The sequence below is a fragment of the Rhincodon typus genome, chromosome 43 (assembly GCF_021869965.1).
Source record: "Rhincodon typus isolate 14 chromosome 43, sRhiTyp1.1, whole genome shotgun sequence".
NCBI classification, from domain to species: domain Eukaryota; kingdom Metazoa; phylum Chordata; class Chondrichthyes; order Orectolobiformes; family Rhincodontidae; genus Rhincodon; species Rhincodon typus.
Window position 1 is genome coordinate 8,305,855 of NC_063374.1, and position 8,130 is coordinate 8,313,984.

At 50.9% G+C, this 8,130-nt stretch overlaps 1 long non-coding RNA gene and 2 other non-coding genes across 4 annotated transcripts; all 3 read left to right on the forward strand.

Moving 5' to 3' along the window:
* The first annotated feature begins 734 nt into the window (after positions 1–734).
* Positions 735–7,092, forward strand: LOC109926100. Of its 2 annotated transcripts, none has more exons than XR_007266009.1 (3): positions 735–822; positions 3,442–4,704; positions 6,683–7,092. It is a non-coding gene; the product is annotated as an uncharacterized LOC109926100 (long non-coding RNA). The 2 variants fall into 2 exon arrangements; XR_002260137.2 differs by having other exon boundaries at positions 794–1,037.
* Positions 1,997–2,134, forward strand: LOC125487700. The gene has a single exon (XR_007266067.1). It is a non-coding gene; the product is annotated as a small nucleolar RNA SNORA57 (small nucleolar RNA).
* LOC125487699 lies at positions 4,983–5,119 on the forward strand. Its single transcript, XR_007266066.1, has one exon. It is a non-coding gene; the product is annotated as a small nucleolar RNA SNORA57 (small nucleolar RNA).
* Positions 7,093–8,130: the final 1,038 nt, after the last annotated feature.

Sequence of the window (8,130 nt, forward strand, 5' to 3'; positions counted from 1 at the left end):
TGTCCACTTATACTCAGTAACAAACTCCTTGAGGACCCTCCCTGAACACTGCCGTACTCTCAGACTCCTCTCCGTCAGCACAGATGCACTCCCCTGTAAAGTGCACAATCCCATTGCAGATGGGATGTTCCTGCCCAACCCTCGAGGACACGGTAGAGGGCAAAGAAGTGAGGTCAAAGGCAACAGTGACAGCTGCACAAGCCTAAAAACCTGGCTGGGAAGGAGCGGGGCTAATGCAATCGACTGGCTCTTGCATTGTGTGTGTGGGAAGCAGCATCGAGTCTGGTGGCGACGACTGCTGTGGCCAAATATCTGGTTGACAACCCCTCTCTTGGTGACAAGGAGACTGACCCCTCGTGTGTATATGTGTGTGTGTGTGTGTGTGGAGGGCTCCTGACAGGATGTAAGAGAGCTCAGCTTGGATGCCTAGAACATGTACCAGAGTCATGTGAGGGGAGGGGAAGGTGATCATCTTTTGGATGGCACCTCACACCATCCTAATCCAAAAGTAAGCAGCTCCGGGGCAGACGAAAGCCGAAGGAAGGAAAGAATAACCGAAGTTTGCTCCTTTTTATTGGGAATTTGACTTGCTTTGCTGCTGAGTGGTTAGCACTAACTGCACCTCTAGGGTGAGCCCAGTGTGGATCAGGGATAGAGTTGTAGGTGGGCAGGAGGACTCCTGTGCGCTAGGGGTCGCTGAAGAGCAGCAAGGGCAGTCTCTTGGCCCGACTACACCTCCTTGGCGGAGAGGAGACTATAAAAGGAGACGGCCCGGCAGATGTTCTCCCTTTCGTCCGCTGGGAGCGGGTGTTGGCGGCTGAGGTTGTAGTAGGCTAAGTTGGGAATTTGTGACCACGATATTAGCTGTTATAAACATAAAATAGCGAGCTTATTGTTTGAGAAGAGATACGGGGTAGTTGTCTCCACTTTAGGGGTCTCCGCGCCTTCAAAGAAGAGCCAGGCCCAATGTGCGCCTGCGCTGTGCCGGCACTTCGGCGGAAGGGAGCTTGAAGGCGCATGCGTGGTATCGCTGTCAGGTGAGCACATGCGCACTGCCTCGCTTTGGCCACACACACCACGTGGCTGGGTCAGGGACTCTACTTGGCATTTATTCAATGGAGTCCTGCCCAGCTCAGTGCGGGGTGGGATTGGCCGCCAGTACTCCCTGATAAAGGGAGGGAGAAGGGGGTGACAAACGATAGAGGTCTTCATTTAATGTTGACCCATCCCTGTCAATGGAGCATTGTGTGGAAGCTTGGCGTGTTACCCATCAGGACACATGGCAAGAATGCCCAGACTGCGAAGCGGTATTTCCTGATGATGTGAGAATTCTCCCACCTGCATCTGCATTCTTGCTGGGTAACTGCCCCCAACCAAACTTCTAGCCACAAACCCCACCCACTACCCCCTCCAGCCCCTACACCTACCTCTGTCACCTCGTCTGCCCCGTACACCTCTCCTCTCTTCTTCCCAATTCCTCTAATCTCCCCTGCCCTATATACCACTCCCTATCTCTGACCATCTCCACTTCTGGTGTGCAGCATCTTGTGATTCTGTCACTCCACTGGTGGCTGTGTCTTCCTCTGGCCTGAGGGCTGGAATTTCCCCCCTCAGTTTCTCTAGCCCCCTCTCTTCCAGTCAGCTGCCATTTCAAGCGGACCTCCTTGGTCACCTTTCCCTAACAGCACCTGACTCCTGGATGTAGTTTGGGCTCACATTGTGCGTGATGTTGCTGTGAGGTACTCTGAAGAGGCTTTAAATGTTTCAAAGGTGCTACTTGAATGCATGTTGTTTATTTCCTGTAACTGGCACTTTTGTAGTGTTAGCACGTTGTGTGACCACGAACTGACTGGGTATTGTTTGAGTGGCACCTTCTGCGTTGGCATTTAATACTGCCCGGCTTTTCATTCTGGCCCATTTTACCACTCGGTGGGTAAAGTGGCTGTGGGTTTGTGCACAGATCCAGGGAATCCTGCTGTTTCAAGGTGTCCCTGCCCCTCCGGTTCTTCACATGCCTGTGTCTGCCTGTGGCCTGTGCGTGTGTCTGAGAGAGGGAGATTGAGCTCAGTGCTAAAGTCTTCGGTACCAGCGAGCTCTCCATCTTCTGGTCCTATCCTCATTGGCTGAGACATGCAGTTAAACTGAGATCGCTTATCTGCATTGGGTGATTCCAGTCACTTCCGAGTTGAGGTCGTGGGGGTTTCGGGGTTGGGGTAATAGACTGCAAGCATGGTCCATTTGCTGATTCTGAACTTTGGAATCTGCCTCCCATCCTTGAGAGTGGGATATAAACCATGTGAACATAGGACAAGCTGGCAGGTGGAGTATAGGCTGTGGGACTGTTTTGAGGTTTTCGGTATAAACTGGACGTTTTTAGATGGGAAGTTTTTGTGTCTGGATATTCAGAGGGAGTTGTGCACCGAACATAGTCCACGCACAGCAAGCAAATTGGAAGCTCACTGTTGGCCTTGATTGTAGGGGATTGGAGCATAGGTGTAAGGAGGTCTTTTTACAATTATACCAGTGAGAACTCACCTGGAACTCTGTTGTTTTGCTCTACATGTTTTTAAGTAGAGTTCATAGTCCTTACAGTGTGGAAGGAGGCCATTTGGCCCATCAAGTCCACACTGACCCTCTGAAGAGCATCCCACCTAGACCCATTCTCTCCCCTCTCTTCCCCAAGCCTGCATTTCCAGTGGCTAATCCAGCTAACCTGCACGTCCCTGGATGCTACGGGGCAATTTAGCATGGCCGTTCCACCTAACCGTCACATCTTGTGGGAGGAAACCGGAGGACACGGGGCGAATGTGCAAACTCCAGACAGACAGTCGCCCGAGGGTGGGATCGAACCCGAGTCCCCGGCGCTGTGAGGCAGCAGTGCTAACCACTGAGATGCCGTGCCGTGCCGCCCCTAGAGTTACATGTGCATCGGAGGCCGGACACTGCTGGTTCACTAAAACTGGTCCAGGCTGTCCTGTGATGAGTCAATGGGCTCAATATTCTCCGGAGTTTAGGAGAATGGGAAATGATCGCGTTGAGACAGATGTGATTCTGAAGGAGTTTCGACAGGGTAGAGGTTGAGATTGTTTTGTTTCTCCCTGTTTGGGGGCTATACAGTCTTAGGAAGGGGGAAGGTCACTGAGGACCAAGAGGAGGAGACATTCCTCCCGAGGACCGTGGGGTCTCTGTTGTTAAATGTATATTTGAGGCTGGGATTGGATCTTTGGTCTCTAGGAAGATGGGGATTCGGTGAGGAAATAGAGTTGAGGCTCAAGGTTGACTGGGATAATATTGAAAGATGGCTAGGCTCAGGGCTGAATGGTTTCCTATCTCTTAGGTTCCTGGATAATACTGGGCCTGTTGGAGTGAACTGGGGCCTGGCAATTTTTGACGTTCCTGTCCTGGAGGATGTCACTAAAATTGTTGTCTGTCTCTTTGCAGGGTGGCACGGATGGATGCGGTGTCCGATTCTGGAGCAGAGGCACGTTGCCGGGTTCTGAGAGGGTGGGGATGTGGGGGAAGGTCACTGCCCTGAAACATCGCTGTGCTAATGTCCAACACATTCCCGTGCCCCGTTTCCCCACTGGGGTTCAGTGGACAGGAGATGCTGCATCACAGCGCCCCTGGGAAGGAGTGAGGGGGATGTGGGCTTTGTTCTGAGGCAGACTGGGCCAGTATCTGTGGGAACGTGTAGGATCCTGGTGACTGTGACAATTCCAAGGATGTCTCCTGTTGTGGGAGGGGGGAAACACGGTTTCTAAGAGACTTCTTTCAGACGGAGGAGTACAGGAAGTCTTATCTCTCAGGCAGGAGTTTCCAGAGGGCAGTGTCCCCAGAGATTGGTGAAGGGGCTGCCATGGACTCTTTGCAAGTCGGAGATGGGTAGCCCCATGACTAACGAGGGAGTTAAAGATGACCTGATGTAGACAGGCCGGTGGGTTTGGGAGGGCAGTCAGATCCCATCGAGGTGCTGAATGGCATCGTCTTCGCTGCCCGCCTGTGGAGTGGGTAGAAACCATGAGGACTAGTGAGGAATCGGTTCAGCAGTGTGTCGTTGTGATAGTTGCTGGCACCCAACTGCAGCAAAAATACCCCTTTACCCCACCCCTGCCGAGGTATTATGTTGGCAGAATTTCTGCCCTAATGCCAAAGCTCTGTGGATTTGCACAGCCCTTTCTCTGAAGCCATGGAGCCAAAGTCTGATCTCTGGCACTGAGCCCGGTTAGTTAGTGAGTGAGGGCGGGGGGGTGGTCTGTTTTGTTCAGACAGTCAAACAGTCCCAGTGGTCCAACCCGACCAAGTTTCCCAAACTGAACTAGTCCCATCTGCCTGCGTTTGGCCTATATCCCACTAAAGCTTTCCTATTCATGTACCTGTCCAAATGTCCTTTACATGTTGTAACTGCACCTGCATCTACCACTTCCTCTGGCAGTTCCTTCTGCATACAAGCCACCCTCTTGTGTGAGAAAGATCTGGCTAGATTATACCACCGTCTATTCTCCCAGCCAGCAGTGATTATTGGGAGACGGGAAGATTGTGGCCTAATACTAGGGTACAACAGGCTCAGTAACTGAAGGGCTGTGAATCCTGTAAATGGTTCTTTGGCAGCTGCAGGAGCGGTGTAACATAGCAGCGACCCTGCAACGTGGCTCTGATACCAGTCTCTTGACACTCCCACTGGAGAAGACTGGATTCTCTGGACCGGTAAGTGGTTTCCTGGCTTCCCAGTCGTGACTTGTGGCTGGTCTTGCTCCGAGTATTTGAGCTTGATGCATATTTTTCGTTCGTTTCTCATGCCACGGGCATTTCTTGCCAGTCCTGAGATCTGTGACATGAGGGGAGGTGCTCTGTGCGGAATATGGGTTTGAAGCCAGAGGCAGTACAGGGTAGCCCCTCCGAGGGGCAGTCAGTGCCAGGCAGCCGTCACGTCTGGAGATCCTTAGGAGGGTGGTGTTCTCGAGATAAAGCAGGCCCCCACTACCCCTCCAGTTCTTGACATGCCTGTGTCTGCCTGTGGCCTGTGCGTGTGTCTGAGAGAGGGAGAGTGAGCTCAGTGCTAAAGTCTTCGGTACCAGCGAGTCCCCATCTTCTGGTCCTATCCTCATTGGCTGAGACATGCAGTTAAACTGGGATCGCCATTCCAGTCACTTCCAAGTTCGGGGGCTTTGGGGTACTAGATCGGGAGAGCAGTCCATTTGGCGCTTCTGATATTTTATACCTTGTCTCCTGTCCTTTCTGTGAGGATAGTATTTCACCTGACTTGAGTGTAGGACAAGCTGGCTGGTGGGCTACAGGGTGTGGTGGTGTATTGAGGTTTTCACTTCGCCTGTACAAATAGATAGACAGGATGTTTTTTTATTAGATGGGAAGCCTGTTTGTCTTCTGACGTTCTCGGGGATTGCGCATAGAACACAGTCCACACACACATACAGCAAGCAATTTGAAAGTCCACTGTTGGCCTTGGATATGGGGGAAACGGAGTACGGAATGAGGAAGTGTTGTTAGTCAGGATTAGAATTAGCTTTATTGTCATGTGTACAGTGAAAAATTTACAAGTTGCCACTTACAGTGCCAACTTAGGTACCTAGATATAGACTCTTAAGTACAAACTCTTAGAGAAATTAGAAAATTACAGTCCAGCAATAAAGTAGAAAAAGAGATGAGTTCAGAATACCAATCATTCCACCCAGACCACTCACCAGACTTGATTGACAATTTAACGCTGAGGGAGGGAAAATTATTTTACTTTCCCAGTTGAAGCGGTCTTCATTGTTTTTTCTTTAAATTCATTCATGGGACGAGGACACTTTTTGCTGGGCCAGCATTTATTGCCCATCCTGGCAGCATGGTGGCTCAGTGGTTAGCATTGCTGCCTCACGGCGCCAGGGACCCAGGTTCGATCCCAGCCTCAGGCGACTGTCTGTGGAGTTTGCACATTCTCCCCGTGTCTGCATGGGTTTCCTCCGGGTGCTCCGGTTTCCCCACAGAGTCCAAAGATGTGCAGGTTAGGGTGGATTGGCCGTGCTAAATTGTCCCATAGTGTCCAGGGATGTGTAGATTAGGTGGGTTATCGGGGGATGGGTCTGGGTGGGATTCTCTGTGGGTCAGTGTGGACTTGTTGGGCCGCAGGGCCTGTTTCCACACGGTAGGGATTCTTTGATTCTATGATTCTAATTAAGAGTCAACCACATCGCTGTGCGTCTGGAGTCACATGTAAACCAGACTGGGGTAAGAATGGCAGTTTCCTTCCCTAAAAGAATGAATGAACCGAATGGGTTTTTCTACCGTTTGATCAGACTTTAATTCCAGATTTGTTTTAGAAATAGAATTCGAGTTCTTACCATCTGCTGCGGCTGTACTTGAACCCAGAATGTTAGCTGGGTCTTCAGGTTAACGATCTAGTGATAATACCACGAGGCCGTCGCTTCCCCGTGATTGTTTTTGAAGTAACAGGACGTTGAGAGACAGACTGACAGAATGAAAGAGGGTAACTTCACTTAAGGATCACCGTGAGGCATGGGCAGGTGTCAGGAGGAAGTGGGGAAGAGGGTTATTAAGGAATAATGAGCTGTGTTGTGAACTGATGGACAAACTGCTTTGCTCTGCATCGGATAACCTGGTGGCCAGTAGCCCAGTTTTGTTTAAATGTTTTAACCAGAATGCCTTCCTTTATTTTTTCCAGATCGTCCTTCCACAGGCTTGCTGGTGAGCCTGACCTTTGACCCACGGATACTTCGGGAGCTGAACGCCAGGAGGCAGCAGAGAATGCATATGCTGCTGGGGTCAGATTGTGTTTGTATGTGTGTTTGGAGGAGTGGTGGGGAACTGCTGATCAGATGGCAGCACGAGGCAGATGGACTGAATGGTCTGCCTGTGCTCCTGTGTAGAGCCTTGTCCCTGAGAGTGCGGCTGTCGACCACGTGGGGTCGGGACGGAGAGACCGAACAGCAAAGAGGCCTCCCTCTGTCAAGGCGAATGTTGCTGATGGAGCCAGGAGGGACGGGTGCCTCCCAATGCAAATATTGACATGGGCTTGCTCTGGCTCCAGTGTGAAATGTGCTGTCTTTATAAATAAACAGTGTTTTTCATAAATACTCAGCTGCAGCGTTCCTGTGGCAGGGGAAACCCTGGGGAATGGGCTTCTGGGATTGATACACACACCAAGCAGCCAATCCAGCATCGTCCCGTTGCTCCAAGTCACTCGCAAAGAACACCAAGTTCTGGCAAGTTTTGGATTTAAACCAGATATTCCCGGTGGGACGAGGAGGGGCTGGTTACTGTGAAGTGGGGGGGTGCAGGGGGGAGGTGAGTGATCTGAGGTGTTTATTATAACAGTGGGTTGACCTGGCAAACAGCCTCATGCTAATTGGGACCTGGTACTAGTAAACATTGTCACTGGTTCAGTCCTTGAAGCCTGGCTAACCTATCTGTCCGAGTCAGTCTGTTCAAAGCTGTTATCGTATGCCTCTGAAGTATGTTGGACCTGAGCCCAGGCTTCCCAGCTCGGCAGTAGGGACACTACCATGGCTGCAAGAGCCCTTGAAGCCAGGCTAACGCTTCCAACAGGTGTAGTGGGGGGAGGAAGAGAACATGGGTCCAAATTCATCTAAATTGAAATTCCTGTTTGGATAAATCTGAAATCGAAATCTAGTGTCAGTGAGGGAGACACTCTCGTTTTTAATAAAACCCCATCTGGTTCACTGATGCCCTTAAGGGAAGGAAATCTGCCATCCTTACCTGGTCTGGTCTATCCGTGGGCTGTTTAAGTGCCCTCTGAACTAACCCTGGTGGGACACAGTTCAAAGGGGCAGCTGGGGAATAGGAGCAGCTGCTGACAACTCTTTACCTGCCTGTCGGAGTCAGACCCTTCGGTCTAACCAGTCCGTGCTGACCATGATCCCAAACTAAACTAGCCCCACCTGCCTGCTGCTGGCTCATATCCCTCCAAATCTTTCCCTATTCATGTACTTATCCAAATGTCTTTTAAACATTGTAGCTGTACCCACATCCACCACTTCCTCGGGAAGTTCATTCCACCCACAAACCACCCTCTGTGTACAATAGAAAATTGCCTATCATCTTTCTTAAAATCTTTCTCCAGAGACTGTACCCCCAGTCTTGAAATTGCCC